This window comes from Loxodonta africana, chromosome 4 (assembly GCF_030014295.1).
Source record: "Loxodonta africana isolate mLoxAfr1 chromosome 4, mLoxAfr1.hap2, whole genome shotgun sequence".
Classification (NCBI taxonomy): domain Eukaryota; kingdom Metazoa; phylum Chordata; class Mammalia; order Proboscidea; family Elephantidae; genus Loxodonta; species Loxodonta africana.
In genome coordinates, this window is record NC_087345.1 from 146,050,610 (window position 1) to 146,067,601 (window position 16,992).

At 39.4% G+C, this 16,992-nt stretch overlaps 1 non-coding gene across 1 annotated transcript; it reads right to left on the bottom strand.

The window, feature by feature from the left end:
* Nucleotides 1-16,703: 16,703 nt before the first annotated feature.
* On the bottom strand, nucleotides 16,704-16,776 carry TRNAV-UAC (transfer RNA valine (anticodon UAC)). Its single transcript has one exon. It is a non-coding gene; the product is annotated as a tRNA-Val (tRNA).
* Between the last annotated feature and the right edge of the window lie 216 nt (nucleotides 16,777-16,992).

Consider the following 16,992-nt stretch of genomic DNA (forward strand, 5'->3'; position numbering starts at 1 on the left):
GAGGTTAAGTACATAAACTTTTGAGCCAGACTCAAGTGCTTGATCTGTCAGTTACTAGCTGATGACTGTAAGCTAGTTATTTAAGGAGCCCTGGTGGTGCGGTGGTTAAGAGCTCGGCTGGTAGTGAAAAGTTTGGCAGTTCAAATCCACCAGCAGCTCCTTGGAAATCTTATGGGGCAGTTCAACTCTGTCCCATAGGGTTGCTATGAGTCAGAATCAACTCCATGGCAATGTGTTTGGTTTTTGGTCTAAACCTCAGTTTGGAGTTCCTGGGTGTTGCAAATGAGTCCATCTAGAGGCTCCTTGGAAGAAATGCCTGGCGATCTACTTCTGAAAAATCAGCTATCGAAAACCCTATAAAGCTCAGTTCTACTCTGACATACATAGAGTTGCCGTGAGTGGGAGATGACTCAACAGCAACTATCATTTTCGTGTCTCAGCTTATTCATCTGTAAAATGGAAATAATAATAGCGAATGCCTCATAAGGCTGTTGGAGGATTAAATAACTCCTATAAAGCATTGACAGACAATAAATCTAGATGGCCCTGAAAGCTTATTTTGCAAGTTTAGCAGAGAGCTCTCTCCGAGGGTATGAGTTAGCTCAACAGAGAAGTGATGCAGCTCTTCATCTCCCAAGACCCCCCTTTGTAAAAGGACCATTCATCCCACTGTTACATTGTATAGATGTTCTGGCCCCAGAACTAGTCACTCATAATTTTTTCATTCTATTCTGTCTTTTTAATTCATAAGATCAATATTTAAATATACTTAGCTATGAGTCAGAATTGACTGGATGGCAACAGGTTTGGTTTGGTTTGGTTTGGTTTGGTTTGGTTTGGTTTGGTTTGGTTTGGTTTGGTTTTTTTGGTTTGGTTTGGTTTGGTTTGGTTTGGTTTGGTTAGTGTGACTAATCTTGTTTGGAGATTTTCTGTGGTGCCATTCATACTCCAAGCTCCCCACAGGAGCAGGCTGATCTCTCCCAGATGAAACTCTCTCTTTGCCCTTCTCTGTCCTATCCTGCTTCCCTCACTACCTTCCAGGCTTCTCCTAAGAGATTCACTTAAGAGAATCCCCAGCTCTGGCTTTGCTTCTATGGCATCTGGCCTAAGACATGCCCGTTTCATTCTTTCTCTCTTTCTCTGCTGACCAGCTTCTTCTACTTACCCACCAGTGTTGGCATGTTCAACTTGACCATGGTTTTGGTTTGCCATGGCACCAACCTCAAGTCTATTTTTTTTTAACCGATGTAACAATAGTCTCTGAGTCTCTTGGCTCAAATTTTTAGAAAATCAGATTGGCCAGGTACCAACCAATAACTCAGTCAGCTCTGGTCACATGACACAAACCAGGGGGTATAGGTACAACAGTTATCAGAAAAGCTGTGGTGCCTGGGGTATGTACTCAAAGAATATATTTTGTATGGCTTACTTCTGATTCTTCCATTAGAACGCACATGCCTGAGGTCAAGGATTTGCCTTTTAATAATGCCCATACACAATAGAGTTCATGATACATTTTAAGTGTTTATAATATACTGAATAAATGAATCAATAAGTGAATCTTTCCATGACTAACGTCAGCCCACAATGATCTTTCCATTCTTTGAAGTCTTTTCCTGCACATAGGTTGTATACCATGCAATGAAGCATCAGAATACATAACATTTTGTTATTTTCCATTTTTTCATGTGTAAGATTATCTTATTTCCCTAAATTTTCAAACCCTCTAATCTGTTGAAATTCATTTCCCACATTGGATAGTACGTAATAAGTAATTCATTTATTTTTGTAAGCAATTATGGAGTGCTAGGGAGTCGGAATCGACTCGACAGCACTGGGAATGGGAAGGAGGTAGGCAATGTGTTGGATTCTGGAGATTCAACAAAGAATGAGATACATTTCCTACCTTCAAGAAACTCACAGAGTAGCAAGGAAGGCAAGTCAGTAGCCAGAACTTAAAATATTTTGGGTCCTTGTGCATCTAAGAGGGTTACAGCCTCGGTATTTGTTGTCCTTCTTTCAGAGGTAAATAAACAGGAGCCCTGAGAGTCTCCCACCCCACATCCAACCCATCAGCAAATCCTGACGGCTGTGCCTTCAGAACAGATTCAGAATCCACCCACCTCTCACCCACACCCCACTGCTAGCACCCTAGTCCCACCCACCACCATCTCTTTCGGTTCTTAATGCCTAGAACAGCACCTGCCACATAGATGTGCTCAATTAATACTTCTGAATGAATGAGTAGAACAGGCTGCCTGGGTTCAAATCACATGGTTACCACTTTAGTAGATATGTCTCCTTGACCAAGTGACTCAGTCTGGATATAATAACAGTGTCTGTTCCTTGAGGTTGTTAGGGGGAGTAAATGAGTAAATACATGTAAATTTCCAGAACAGTGCCTGACACAAAGTAAGTTCTCAATAAATGTTGTTGTTGTAAAAATGCAAAAACTTAAAAACATCCTGGGATAAAGATAAGCACAGAGTTTTGGGCAAACAGGGGGGAGGGAAATATACCTCATATTGCCCATTTCATAGGCTGTTGTGAGGACCGATATATAATAAAGAATCTAGTACATGGTATTTGCTCCATAAATGTTAGCTCACATAATCTTCACTGCTTCTTCTCCCAATCTTTTCTGCAGAAGACTCTGTTGCTAGAAGGTATAGATTAAGCTGTTTTTATTAAGATATGTTGCACTGGTAGGTATGACTGATTGATGTAGTATTTTTAGGCTAAAAATAGGCCTTATTGTATTAACTTTACTGTATGCCTCCCCAACCCAGTTTGATCATCCTGAAAATAGAGGGAAAACATCTCTCTCAAAATGTCTGCATATTAATTCCAACATAGATTCCTGCTCTCCTATCTCATAACTCTTAGAGGAGTGAGTAAGAACAGTCTGGATATAGAGACACTGCATTTTAATCCTGACTCTGACACTTAATTGTTCTGATCATGATCAAGTTACTTTTATAAACCTCATTTTCTCAGCTGTAAATGGTGAAAAATAGTACCCACATCAAAGTATTATTGTGAGGATTCAAGAAGATAATGTATATAAAGATCTCAGCTCATTCATTTATTTGACAAACATTAATCGAGCATTTATTCTGTTCTAGATGCTAAAGGAAAACCCTGGTAGCATAGTGGTGAAGAGCTATGGCTGCTAACCAAAGGGTCAGCAGTTCAAATCCACCAGGTGCTCCTTGGAAACCGTATGGGGCAGTTCTACTCTGTCCTATAGGGTCTCTATGAGTCTGAATCAACTCGATGGCAACAGGTTTGGTTTTTTGGTTTAGATGCTAAAGAGGTAACAAAAAAAAAAAAAAAGAGAAGAAGAAGAAGAAACAGACAAAATTACCTGCCCAATTTTTTTTTTCATGGAGCTTATATTCTAACGGGGAAGAGAGAAAATAAAATAAATTTATAGTGAATTTTTATATGTCTTTATATATTGTCATTATTAGTTGTTATCAAGTAGATTCCAACTCATGGTGATCCCACGTGGGCAGAGTAGAACTGCTCCATAGGGTTTTCAAAGCTGCGACCTTTCAGAAGCAGATCACCCCGCCTGTCTTCTGAGGCACCTCTGGGTGGGTTTCAACAGCCAACCTTTCAGCTAGTTGAGCGCTTAACCATTTGTACCACCCCAAGGACTCTGTATATTTATATATAACTATAGTAAAATTTGTGATGTGTTAGAGTGTGTAGGAAGGACAAAGAAAACAAAGTAAGGAAGGGGAAGATGAAGTGGAAGGAAGGGGAGTTGAAATTCAGATAAGAAGGCCTATCTGAATAAAGACTCAACGGTGTAGTGCCTGGCACAGGTAAATACTCTGTAAACTTTAGCTCTCATATTATTATATGTTTTTGTTTATTCCCCTGGAGTTGGAGCACAATGTTGGCCAACTTGTCTTGGAGTATATTGATCTGAGATGATGGCTTGGATTTGTCACACTTTACTTTTGTGATTAGATTTAGTTTCATTCATATTACTGGTCTGTGTTACTGACTGCTGCTGTATATTTTTTCCTCTCTCCTTGTGCAGCTCTGAAAATCACATCTGAGATTTCTTTTCTGAAAACAAACATCATTCCCTCTCGGGCAATTTTGCCACCAAATGACTGACTAAAGCATCTGATTTTGCGTCTTTCATAAGGACCCATTCCCATGAAAGGACTACTTTGCTTTCCACAATTGTTTCTCATTAGATGCTAAATTACATAAAAGAGTGTAATGCTCAAAGCGGTTCCATGGGGAACCGCTTCCTTGAATGTGGTTAGTGGTGCTAATAGAATTTGTACAGTTTGTTTTAAGGATGAGACATTTACCCTATCATAGAAGACGACATTCTAAATGACAATATATACCAGATAGAAATATTTAGTGTCAACTTATTTGGTGACTGAGTTAACACTACAAGCAGAGAGTTCTGTGGGCACAGTGGAGAGGGTTGTCCATGGTGGCAGAGAAGGTGAAAAGAAAGGAAGGATTCTTTCCCACCTCTTCCAGCTAAACAAAATCTCTGAATTTCTAAGACAAGAAAGAATTTAATCTGATCTTTCCTTTTGTATCATCTTCTCAAACTTTTGACCATGTCACTCTCAGCTCTGGCCAGTAATTATTTATTAATGGTCTACAGTGTGGTCCCACTATGCCAACTGCTGCGTGATCTTGGGCAAGTCACTCAACTTGTCCAGGCCTCGATGGCTTCTTCTTATAAAATAGTAATGAAAACTCTTAACCTGATGGAACATGTGATTCTGTGATTGAGAATTTTGTGAGTGGAGCTAAGATTCAGTGACATCAGGAACCAGATCTTAAGGGGCGTCTTAGATAGCTGGAGAGAAAATGCTAACATGTGAAGAAATATCACCATTGTAATCAGTTGCTAAGGTACAATGATATCAATGTTTCCAAAATGGATGACTCACTCCTAATGGTTCAATAGTCTGTTATGGGTTGACTTGTTTCCCCTCAAAAGATATGCTGGAGTTTTAGCCCCCAGTACTGTGAATGTGACATTGTCTAGAAAGAGAGTCTTGAAGATGTTATTAGTTAACATGAGGCCATAGTGGAGTAGGGTGGACCCTAATCCAATATGACTGGTATCCTTATTTAAAAAAGGAAAATAGATGCAGAGGGAAGATGGTCATGTGAAGACAGAGGCAGAGACTGGACTGATGCATCTACAACTCAAGGAACACAAAGGATTGCCAAGAACAGCCAGACACTAGGAAGACATTAGAGAGGAACTTTCTCTAGTCTTAAGAGAGCATAGCCCCATTGACGCTTTGATTTTGGACGTTTAACTTTTAAATTTCTGTTGTTTTAAACCACCCAGGTAGTGGTACTTTGTTACAGCAGCCCTTAGAAATTAATACAGTCTCAATTCAGTACTGTTTTAGCACTAGTACATGAGATTAAGTATATTACGTTGGATGTGTGTGTGTGTGTGTGTCAAGGGTTAACAAGTTCCTTTTAATCTTTTTCAAAATAGAAATATGACTGTCATTTTTTTCAGGTAACAAATAATTTTCATAATTCTGTAATTCCAAGAGTAAATTAAACCATGACCATTTGTTTTACATTCTTTAAGTTTTTTTTAATGCAAACATCATTATAAATTATGTATGTGTGTATGTATTTCTTATACAAAAAAGGGCTCGTGTTGTGATATCATTTGATAACCTACTTTTTTATACATAATAATATCTCACAGGTACAGTTTACTCTTTAAAAAAATAAAAATCCACTGTTTCTTTTCAGCAGCTGTACAGTGTTTTAACATACTGCTATATCAGAATTTGGAAACCCTGTGGTGTAGTGGTTAAGTGCTACGGCTGTTAACCAAAAGGATGGCACTTCAAATCCACCAGGCACTCCGTGGAAACTCTATGGGGTAGTTCTACTCTGTCCTATAGGGTCGTTATGAGTTGGAATCGACTCGATGGCAACAAGCTTGGTTTGTAGGATTTTTTTTTTTTACGTTATAATTTATTTAAACAATCCCCTATGACATATATTTAGGTTTTTCTAATTTTCTCTATTCTAAACAGCAGTCCAGTGAGCATCGTTACACATGTATTTTTGTCCTTTTATTTATTTGTTTTTATTTCCTTAGGATAACTTCCTAGGTTAAAGCGTTAAGTCAAAGGACAGGCATACTTACAATTTTAACGCCTCTCAAAAAGTCATGCCAACTGATACTATCAGTATAGGACTGTGATTCTTTTTATACGCTTTCATTGGAAATGGTTATAATTGCTTTTTGATCTATGTCAATCAAGTAAGAGAAAAGAAATTGTGGCTTGCTAATGCTCTGAGAACCCACATGTCTGCCAGTTTGTTGTACTGTGGGGGCTTGTGTGTTGCTGTGATGCTGGAAGCTATGCCACCAGTATTCAGATACCAGTGGGGTCACCCATGGAGGAGAGGTTTCAGCTGAGCTTCCAGACTAAGACAGACTAGGAAGAAGGACCCGGCAGTCTGCTTCTGAAAAGCTTCAGCCAGTGAAAACCTTATGAATAGCAGTGGAACATTGTCTGATATAGTGCTGGAAGATGAGCCCCCCAGGTTGGAAGGCTCTCAAAAGATGACTGGGGAAGAGCTGCCTCCTCAAAGTAGAGTCGACCTTAATGACGTGGATAGAGTAAAGCTTTTGGGACCTTCATTTGCTGATGTGGCACGACTCAAAATGAGAAGAAACAGCTGCAAACATCCATTAATAATCACAACCTGAAATGTACGAAGTATGAATCTAGGAAAATTAGAAAAATGAAATGGAATGCATAAACATCAATATCCTAGGCATTAGTGAGCTGAAATGGACTGGTATTGGCCATTTTGAATCAGACGATCGTATAGTCTACTATGCTGGGAATGACAACTCGAAGAGAAATGGTGTTGCATTCATCGTCAAAAACAACATTTCAAGATCTATCCTGAAGTACAACACTCTCAGTGATAGGATAATATCCATATGCCTACAAGGAAGATCAGTTAATACAACTATTATTCAAATTTATGCACCAACCGCTAAGGCCAAAGATGAAGAAATAGAAGATTTTTATCAGGCTGCTGCAGTGTGAAATTGATTGAACATGCGATCAAGATGCATTGATAATTACTGGCGATTGGAATGCAAAAGTTGGAAACAAAGAAGAAGGACCCGTAGTTGGAAAATATGGCCTTGATGATAGAAACAATGCCGGAGATCAAATGATAGAATTTTGCAAGACCAATGACTTCTTCATTGCAAATACCTTCTTTCACCAACATAAACGGCAACTATACACATGGACCTCGCCAGATGGGACACACAGAAATCAAATTGACTACATCTGTGGAAAGAGGCGATGGAAAAGCTCAATATCATCAGTCAGAACAAGGCCAGGAGACGACTGTGGAACGGACCATCAATTGCTCATATGCAAGTTCAAGCTGAAACTGAAGAAAATCAGAGCAAGTCCACGAGAGTCAAAATATGACCTTGAGTATATCCCACCTGAATTTAGAGACCATCTGAAGAATAGATTTGATGCATTGAACTCTAGTGACTGAAGACCAGATGAGTTGTGGAATGACATCAAGGACATCATCCATGAAGAAAGCAAGAGGTCACTGAAAAGACAGGAAAGAAAGAAAAGACCAAGGTGGATGTCAGAGGAGACTCTGAAACTTGCTCTTGAGCATCGAAAAGCTAAAGCAAAAAGAAGAATTGATGAAGTAAAAGAACTGAACAGAAGATTTCAAAGGGCCTCTTGAGAAGACAAAGTAAAGTATTATAATGACATGTGCAAAGAGCTGGAGATGGAAAACCAAAAGGGAAGAACAGGCTCGGCGTTTCTCAAGCTGAAAGAACTGAAGAAAAAATTCAAGCCTCGAGTTGCAATAGTGAAGGATTCCATGCAGAAAATATTAAATGACGCAGGAAGCACCAAAAGAAGATGGAAGGAATACAGAGAGTCATTATACCAAAAAAAATTAGTTGATATTCAACCATTTCAAGAGGTGGCATATGATCAGGAACCAATGGTACTGAAGGAAGAAGTCCAAGCTGCTCTGAAGGCATTGGCGAAAAACAAGGCTCCAGGAATTGATGGAATATCAATTGAGATGTTTCAACAAACAGATGCAGCGCTGGAGGTGCTCATTCATCTATGCCAAGAATTATGGAAGACAGCTTCCTAGCCAACTGACTAGAAGAGATCCATATTTATGCCTATTCCCAAGAAAGGTGATCTAACTGAATGTGGAAATTATAGAACAATATCATTAATATCACATGCAAGCAAAATTTTGCTGAAGATCATTCAAAAAGGGCTGCAGCAGTATATCGACAGGGAACTGCCAGAAATTCGGGCCGGTTTCAGAAGAGGACGTGGAGCCAGGGATATCATTGCTGATGTCAGATGGATCCTGGCTGAAAGCAGAGAATACCAGAAGGATGTTTACCTGTGTTTTATTGACTATGCAAAGGCATTCAACTGTGTGGATCATAACAAACTACGGATAACACTGTGAAGAATGGGAATTCCAGAACACTTAATTGTGCTCATGAGAAACCTTTACATAGATCAAGAGGCAGTTGTTCAGATAGAAAAAGGGGATACTGATTGGTTTAAAGTCAGGAACGGTGTGTGTTAGGGTTGTATTCTTTCACCATACCTATTCAGTCTGTGTGCTGAACAAATAATATGAGAAGCTGGATTATATGAAGCAGAATGGGGCATCAGGATTGGAGGAAGACTCATTAACAACCTGCGTTATGCAGATGACACAAGCTTGCTTGCTGAAAGTGAAGAGGACTTGAAGCACTTACTATTGAAGATCAAAGACCACAGTCTTCAGTATGGATTACACCTCAACATAAAGAAAATGAAAATCCACACAACTGGACCAATGAGCAACATCATGATAAACGGAGAAAAGATTGAAGTTGTCAAGGATTTCATTTCACTTGAATCCACAATCAACAGCCATGGAAGCAGATGTCAGGAAATCAAAAGACGCATTGCATTGGGTAAATCTGTTGCAAAGGACCTCTTCAAAGTGTTGAAGAGCAAAGATGTCACCCTGAAGACTAAGGTGCACCTGACCCAAGCCATGGTATTTTCAATCACAACATATGCATGTGAAAGCTGGACGATGAATAAGGAAGACCGAAGAAGAGTTGACGCCTTTGAATTGTGGTGTTGGTGAAGAACATTGAATATACCATGAACTGCCAAAAGAATGAACAAATCTGTCTTGGAAGAAGTGCGGCCAGAATGTCCTTAGAGGCAAGGATGGCGAGACTGCGTCTTACATACTTTGGACATGTTGTCTGGAGGGATCAGCCCCTGGAGAAGTACTTCGTGCTTGGCAGAGTACAGTGTCAGCGGAAAAGAGGAAGACCCTCAACGAGGTGGATTGACACAGTGGCTGCAACAATGAGCTCAAGCATAACAACGACTGTAAGGATGGCGCAGGACTGGGCAGTGTTTCGTTCTGTCGTGCATAGGGTCGCTATGAGTCGGAACCGACTCGACGGCACCTAACAACAACCACATTGCTCTGATCTGCCTTCTTTGAATATTAAAAATAATGTAGATTTTTCATATGCTTGTGGGCTATTTATACTTCTTCTCTGAATTTCCTGTCCAGGTTCTTTGCCAACTATTTTTTTGTTTCGAGAGTCCCTCTGGCTTAGTCATCTAGTGCTGCTATAACAGAGATACTACAAGTGGATGGTTTTAACAAAGAGAGTTTATTCACTCAGAGTCCAGTAGGTTAGACGTCCAAATTCAGGGTGCCGGCTCTAGGGGAAAGCTTTCTCTCTGTCGGCCCTGGAGGAAGTTCTTTGTCATCAGCCTTCCCTTGGTCTGAGAACATCACAGCGCAGGAATATCAGGTCCAAAGGACACACTTTCCTCCTGGCACTGCTTTCTTGGTAGTATGAGGTTCCCCCTCTCTGCTCCCTTCCTTTTCATCTCTTGAGAGATAAAAGACGGTGTAGGCCACACCCCGGGGAAAGTCCCTTTACATTGGATCCTCTTTAACATAAAGTCACAATCACAAAATGGAGGACAACCACAAAATACTGGGAATAATGGCCTAACCAAGTTGATACACAACATTTTTGGGGGAACATAATTCAATCCGTGACACCATCTTTATCATTTGTAAAGAGCTGTTTGTGTATTAATATTAGCCTTTTGTCATAAATAATGCAAATATGTTTCTAATTTGCATTTACCTTTTTTCAATTTTTTACAGTTACATTTGTTATTTTATTCTGCTTTAGTGTTATATGAAGGCTACTGTTTCATGAAAACATTCTCCTATTTTTGTACACTTCCATTATTGTAACATTTCAATTTTTAACTCTTTTTTAATCTATTTTAGCTTAACAGCTATAAACCAAAGCTGGTGCCGTCAAGTTGATTCCGACTCATAGTGACCCTATAGGACAGAGTAGAACTGTTCCAGAGAGTTTCCAAGGAGCACCTGGTGGATTCGAACGGCCAACCTTTTGGTTAGCAGCCATAGCACTAAAGCACTATGCCACCAGGGTTTCCTTAATAGCTATAGGTGCAATAAAGCTATTGTAAGTGTAAATATGTGTGTAGTATCTTGGTAAATAAAAATGTAAGCATTTATGTAGCATTTTATTACTTTAAAGTATCAAATATTACTATTTTTTAACCCTCAAAACAGTTTGAGATTTAGTTTAGCATCATTATTGGTAGATGAAAAAAAATTAGACTCAAAATGATGAAAAAAGAAAATAGTTACTGCTACTTCCAGCCATAAGGAATCAACATCAAGAATCAATCTCCTATTGTAAGCAATTAGAAAATAGAACAAAATATGGGAAACAGCTATTGTCAGACCTACAGATCACAGTAAAAGAATGAGGTGAGCCCGGTGATCACCTAGACTTCCTGTCTAGAGACATCCCCACACTGATTCAGGAGGATGTTATGGATTAAATTGTGTCCCCCAAAAGTGTATGTCAGCTTGCCCAGGCCATGATTCCCAGTATTGTGTGATTGTCCACCATTTTGTCATCTGATGTGATTTTCCTATGTGTTGTAAATCCTACCTCTATAATGTTAACGAAGCAGGATTAGAGGCAGTTATGCTAATGAGACAGGACTCAATCTACAAGATTAGCTTGTATTTTAAGTCAATCTCTTTTGAGATATAAAAGAGAGAAAGGAGCAGAGAGACAGGGAGACCCCCTTCCACCAAAAACATAGTGCCAGGAGCAGAGCATGGCCTTTAGACTCAGGGTGAGAAGCTCCTAGACCAGGGTAAGATTGATAACAAGGACCTTCCTTTAGAGCTGATAAAGAAAAAAAGCCTTCCCTGTAGCTGGCACCTTGAATTTTGACTTCTAGCTTACTAGAGAGAATAAACTGTTTGTTAACGTCATCCACTTGTGGTATTTCTGGTGTAGTAGCACTGGATAACTAAGACAGATGACCAATAGTTCTGGTTTGTCCAGGACTACCCTGGTTTTAGCAGTTGAAACTCCTGTGCTCTGGGATATCCCTCTGTCTCAGGCCAACTGGGACATTAGGTCCCCCTAAAAAAGGAATTCAAACAGATCCCATTGATCTCACTAGCTCATGAATTCAGAGACCTAAAAGACTAGAATTTGTGGAGCAGAGTAGTGAGAGATGGAAGCTATGCAGAGAAAGGGCTCCAGAAATCTTTAGAGAATCTCCCTTGGGTCTTTGGCTGAATTCCAATCTGCAAACACATGGGATTTTTTCAAGTTTCCACCATCCCAGGTAGAAAGGCATAGGGCATTCAGTAGAGACCACAGAAAGTTCACGCCTTAGAAGGGGGGCCAAAGTAGATCTAAAGTCCTAACATATCCTGCAAGAGCTTAAAAATAAGACTCAAAAGGATAAAGAAGCACTTCCTAGAAGGAAGGAAAGAAATCCAGGAACCATGAGGTTTTGCTCTACTTTCCAGAAGTCTGTGTCACTTCTTGGAGTTACACCCTGCACCTAGGGCCAAGTTATTCAACCTGCCAGAGCATCCGATGGCTGTATCTCTTTAATGTTCCTGTGACCTTGCACTTCTCTGCCCCCTTGGCAAGGCTCTTCATTGCCTTGATCTAGAAGTTCCTTGGTTTCTTTGGAGAGTGCTAACTGTTCAATTAAGATCCCATCTAAAGATCTAGAATTTTTCCCCATGAGCTCCTGACAACTTCATTCTTCCTTTCTCAATAATTTCCATTCCTTCCTGATCATATTATTTTTATGGTATTGATTTTCTTGCTTTTCTTTATCGTTTTGTCCTTAATTATGAATCCACAAAAATAAACAGTTTAACTTTGGAAACTGCCTATTTTTGGACTCTTGTAGAAACAGAATCATAAAGCAACTATTTTGTTGTGTGTGGCTTCTTTCACTCAATATTATTTTTAAATATTCACTCATGTTTTTGCCTTAACAATAGTTCATTTTCAAATATTCTATGGTATACTATTACAGAAATATGCCACAACTGAGTTATCCATTCTATTAGTGATAGACATTTTGGTTATTTGGGGCTTTACAAATAACGCTTTTATGAACACTTGTGCATATGTATACTGGTGTGTGTAGTCATGCACTTATGAGAGTGTATTTCTAGGAGCAATTACCACTTTTAATTGTCACAGCGACCAAATTGTTTAGATACTATTATTATCCCAAACTTGCAAAAAATGAAGTAGGAGCACACAGATGTTAAATAACTTGCCCAAGTAATAGATCAGGAATTCAAATCCAGACAGTCTGACTCCAGACACCCCACTCTTAGCAATTATTCTATTACCCTCTTCCCATGTTCCATGTCCACCAGTCATCTGTCAGTTTTTTGTACTTAGGTGGCTTTTGTGTGGGTATGATGATAGAAGCTATGCCACCGATATTTAAAATACCAGCAGGGTCACCCATGGTGTACAGGTTTCAGCAGAGCTTCCAGACTAAGACTGGGAAGAGCAACTTGGTAATCTACTTTTTTAAAAATTGGCCAGTGAAAAACTTACAAATAGCACAGAATATTGATACAGTGCCAGAAGATGAGCCCCTCAAGTTGGAAGGTACTCAAAATAAGACTGAGGAAAAGCTGCCTCCTCAAGGTAGAGTTGACCTTAATGACATGGAATAAAGCTTTCAGAACCTTCATTTGCTGATGTGGCATGACTCAAAATGAGAAGAAAGAGCTGAGAATATCCATTAATAATCAGATCCTGGAATATATGAAGTATGAATCTAGGAAACTGGAAGTTGTCAAAAATGAAAAGGAACACTTGAAGATAGATATCCTAGGCCTTAGTGAGCTGAACTGGACTGGTATTAAAAAATATTAGCCATGTTGAATTGGAAATCATATGGTCTACTATGCTGGGAATGACAAACTAAAGAGGAATGGAGTCACATTTACTGTCAAAAAGAAAATTTCAAAATCTATCCTGAAGTACAATGCTGCCAGTGATAGGATAATATCCATACACCTACAAGGAAAAACAAGGAATAATACGATTATTATCCAAATTTATGTACTAACCACTAATGCCAAAGATGAAGAAATTGAAGATTTTTACCAACTTCTGTTGTATGAAATTGATCAAACATGCAATTAAGAGGCATTGATAATTACTGGTAATTGGAATGTGAATGTTGAAATAAAGAAGAAGGATTAGTAGCTGGAAATTATGGACTAGGTGATAGAAATGACACCAGAGATCCATGACAGAATTTTGCAAGACCAATGACCAACCCTATTTATTGGAAATACCTTATTTCAACATCAAAAATGGTGTCTATACACATGGACCTCACCAGATGAAATACACAGGAATCAAATTAACTACATTTATGGAAAGAGATGAAGGAGAACCTCAATATCATCAGTGGGAACAAGGCCAGGGGCTGACTGCAGAACAGATCATCAGTTGTCCATATGCAAATTCAAGTTGAATCTGAAGAAAATTAAAACAAGTCCCCAAGAGTTAAACTACAACCTTGAGTATATCCCACCTGAATTTACAGACCATCTCAGGAATAGGTTTGACCCGTTGAACACTAATGACCAAAGACCAGATGAGTTGTGGGATGACATCAAAGATACACATGAAGAAAGCAAAAAAGGTTATTAAAAAGGCAGGAAAGAAAGAAAGGACCAAAACGGATGTCAGAAGAGACTCTGAAACTTGCTCTTTAACATAGAGTAGCTAAAGCGAATGGAAGAAATGATGACGTAAAAGAGCTGAACAGAAGATTTCAAAAGGGGGCTTGAGAAGACAAAGTAAAGTATTATATATAAAGAAATGTGCAAAGAGCTGGAGTTAGAAAACCAAAAGGGAAGAACACACTCAGCATTTCTCAAGCTGAAAGAACTGAAGAAAAAATGTGAGCTTTGTGTTGCACTGTTGAAGGATTCTGTAGGCAAAATGGGGCCCTTGTGGCACAGTGGCTAAAGAGCTCGGCTGCTAACCAAAATACCGACAGAATGTACCAGCCACTCTTTGGGAACACTTTGGAGCAGTGCTACTCTGTCCTATTTGGTTGCTATGAGTCAGACTGAGCTCAATGGCAACGAGTTTGGTTTTTGTATGGGCAGAAGATTGAACAACGTAGGCAGCATCAAAAGAAGATGGAAGGAATACACAGGGTCACTGTACCAAAAAAGATCAGTAGACGTTCCACCGTTTCAGTAGGTAGCATATGATCAAGAACCAACAGTACCGAAGGAAGAGGTCCAAGCTGCACTTAACGCATTGACAAAAAACAAGGCTCCAGGAACTGATAGAATACCAATTGAGATGTTTTAACAAACGCATGTAATGCTGGAAGCACTCACTCTATGCCAAGAAATTTGAAAGACAGCTACCTGGCCAACTGACTGAAATAAATCTGTATTTGTGCCTATTCCAAAGAAAGGTGATTCAACAGAATACAGAAATTATTGAACAATACCATTAATATCACATGAAAGTAGAATTTTGCTGAAGATAATTCAAAAACTTTTGCAGCAGTACATCGACAACAAACTGCCAGAAATTCAAGCCAGATTCAGAAGAGGACGTGGAACCAGGGATATCATTGCTGATGTCAATGAGTCATGGCTGAAAGCAGAGAATAACAGAAAGATGTTTACCTGTGTTTATTGACTATACGAAGGCATTTGACTGGGTGAATCATAACAAATTATGTACAACATTGTGAAGAATGGGAATTCCAGAACACTTAATTGTGCTTATGCAGAACCTGTACATAGAACAAGAGATAGTCGTTTGAACAGAGCAAGGGAATTCTGTGTGGTTTAATGTCAGGATGGTGTGTTTCAGGGTTGTATCCTTTCACCATACTTATTCAATCTGTGTGCTGAGCAAATAATCCAAGAAACCACACTATATGAAGAAGAATGAGGCATCAAGATTGGAGGAAGACTCACCATCAACCTGCGATGTGCAGATAACATGACTTTGCTTGCTGAAAGTGAAGAGGACTTAAAGCACTTATTGATGAAGATCAAAGACTACAGCCTTCACTATGGATTACACTTCAACATAAAGAAAACGAAAATCCCTATAACTGGACCAACAAGCAACATTATGATAATATTGAAGTCATCAAGGATTTCCTTTTACTTGGATCCACAATCAACACCCATAGAAGCAGCAGTCAGGAAATCAAATGACATATTGCGTTGCGCAAATCAGCTGCAAAAGGCCTCTTTAAAATGTTAAAAAGCAAAGATGTCACTTTGAGGACTAAGGTGCCCCTGTCCCAAGCCATGGTATTTTCAATAGCCTCATATGCATGTGAGAGGTGGAAAATGAATAAGGAAGACTAAAGAAGAATTAATGCATTTGAATTATGGTGCTGGTGAATAATGCTGAGTATACCATGGACTCCAGAAGAACGAACAAATCTGTCTTGGAAGAAGTATAACCAGAATGCTCCTTAGAAGCGAGGATGGTGAGGCTTTGTCTTATGTACTTTGGACATGTTTTCAGAAGGGACCAGTCCCTGGAGAAGGACATCCTGCTTGGTAGAGAGTCAGTGATAAAAGAAGAAGGCCCTCAATGAAACGGATTGACACAGTGGCTGCAACAATGGGCTCAAACACAGCACTGATCGTGAGGGTGGCACAGGACCAGGCAGTGTTTCGTTCTGTTGTACATAGGGCTGCTATGAGTTGGAAATGAGTTGACCGGACCTAGCTACATGTCTCATGTCCATCCCCTACTAGACCAAGTCTCAGAAGAATGCTATTTTATGGTAAGGATCTTTTACTTATGGCACTAGCATAGTGCTTGGCACATAGCATGGTACTTAATATGCTAATTGATTGAATGCATGGAACTCTGCATATACTATAAGGAAATACTTTAAAAAGCTTGTCCTTTTGCCTTGAAGAAAATGCACACTTTTTCGAATAGAAACAATTTAGAATTAATTATTTACTTTTTTAAAAACTTTGAACAAAAAGGTCATTTTTTTTTTTTTTACAAGTTATTATCAGATGCTATGGTCCACCCAGAAAACCCAGTGCCGTCGAGTTGATTCCGACTCATAGCGACCCTATAGAACACAGTAGAACTGCCCCATAGAGTTTCCAAGGAGCACCTGGTGGATTCGAACTGCCGACCCTTTGGTTAGCAGCCGTACGCTAACCACTACACCACCAGGGTTTCCAAGAACTGTTTCCACCTGGGTTTGAACCAGGGACCTTTCGCGTGTAAGGCGAAAGTGCTGACCACTGCACCATGGAAACAAAAAATATGGAACGCTTCATGAATTTGCGTGTCATCCTTGCACAGGGTCCAAGATAGCTTATTATCAGAAAATAATACTTTTTTTAAATGTGAGAAAAAGACTTAAGAGAGAGAATATCAAACAACTTATGCAATAACTAGTAAAGGAATGCTAAAGGCTTAAAGTTTATTACACCAACTCTACAGGGCAATCACCCAAAGTAAGGATTTCCGAA